Source organism: Pterocles gutturalis, unplaced genomic scaffold (assembly GCF_000699245.1).
Source record: "Pterocles gutturalis isolate BGI_N339 unplaced genomic scaffold, ASM69924v1 scaffold8303, whole genome shotgun sequence".
Lineage (NCBI taxonomy): Eukaryota > Metazoa > Chordata > Aves > Pterocliformes > Pteroclidae > Pterocles > Pterocles gutturalis.
In genome coordinates, this window is record NW_010117950.1 from 24,550 (window position 1) to 26,200 (window position 1,651).

Genomic DNA, 1,651 nt, shown 5'->3' on the forward strand with positions numbered 1-1,651 from the left:
CTCTGGTACCCTCACCGTGAAGAAGTTTTTCCTCATATTCAAGTGGAACCTCCTATGTTCCAGCTTGAACCCATTGCCCCTTGTCCTATCATCATTGCCCCTATTATCCTATTTCTCTTGATGCAAATGAAAATATTAAGAGCTTCTGGTTGTGGGCAGGTGAGGAAGGAATTGCCGCGTTGCTGCGTGCGGCCGGCACCGCGCGGGGCTGGGAGGGGAGCTGGGGAGCGTTCGGCTGAACCTCGGCCGCAGGCGGCGAGGCTGGACCCACAGCATGGGCAGAGTTTCTACTGAGCTGCTAATTTTTCAGTATGTTGGGATTCTGCTAGTGGATTTGTGTAATTTTAGCAAGGAGCAAAGCAGTGTAAACAACTTTATTAATATAATAATAATGATGGTAAAGCTGAGGAAGGGGAGATTGTTGGGCAGATTCAGTCAAACCAACAGGTAGCCACAAGAACAGGAAAAAGAACATTATTTATTTCTGCCTTGCAGTTCTTTCTGGTGGAAGGCAAGTCTGTAAGTAGATGACCTCATAAAATTTCTAAAAAGCCAGGAGATTAATGAAGGCAAAGGATTTAGAAACATTCCCCTTTCAGGGCTCAGTGCAAATGCTGCCAGGCCAGCTCCATCCCGTCCAGGAGGAGCCGCGGTTGCTCGCTGTTCGGGGCCCTGGTTCTGTGCAGACCTTTTAGCAGGGGGATGATTCATCTGTGCGTCACGAGGTATCGCAATCCAGCGTAGCGCTTTGCTGTAAACTGTGAAGCACGAGCGAGTACCAGGGCCGGATGGGAACAGCAGGCATCACCTGCGGGTGAGTGGAGAGGCTCCAGAGCTGCTGGCAGAGCTGAAATACCTCGGAGAGGCTCTGCAGTACGTAATTACGGTCTGTTTTGGCAACAGGGGAGGAATGCAGACTAGAGTGGGCAAAAACCAAGAGGCTGGGAAAATCCAAGGTGGTCAGGAATTGGGAGATGAGCAAACCAACCGGAATTAGAAGAAAAGCAAAGCAAAACCTTTCTACCAGAACATCACGCGGCCCTGCAGGTCCCTAGATAAACGCTGCCTCCTAACCCCCGTTATCCTGACCCCCAGTCCCCCCAGCCACCGCTGTGTGCTATCTGGGATGGACAACTGCCATTCCCCCAGCTGGAGACACATGGGGACCCCCCTCAGCTGGGGCAGGGGTCTGTGTCCGGGGACCCGGGGGGACAGGTGGCACAAGGACGAGGAGCTGGCGGAGCAGCGGGAGTCCTGCAGGGATGGGGAGCAGCCAGGCAGCAAGCAGGAGCGCAGGAAAATGCAGAGAAATATTTTAATTTAATTTTGTGTGATGTTCAGCTCAAAATAAACCAAGGAAATGGTTTCTTTCCTTTAATTACCTATTTCTCCTGTGAATCACACTGGCTTGCCAGCGCCAGGGCACAGTCTGCAGTAGCCGGCCATCCTACAAATAATTACAGAACTCGCCAGCATCCTTCCCACTGGAGCGGCCCGAGGGAGCGTCTCTGGAACTGGTGCGGTGGGGGTCGGGGCAGAGGAAGCGGGTGTTTGGCAGCGCGGCTCTGATGCAATAGCCCATGGCCACAGAGGCAGAGCTGCCAGCTGGGGAAGAGGGATGGAGCGCGCTCCTCGAGTCCGTGTGCCTCTC

The 1,651-nt window shown here is 53.4% G+C and overlaps 1 protein-coding gene across 1 annotated transcript in view; it reads left to right on the top strand.

Annotated features, from left to right (window-relative positions):
- The window catches only part of LOC104463611 (disabled homolog 2-interacting protein-like), a gene marked incomplete at its 3' end in the record, with an annotated part of 26,713 nt that overhangs the window by 18,071 nt on the left and 6,991 nt on the right, over nt 1-1,651 (top strand). The window lies entirely within an intron of this gene.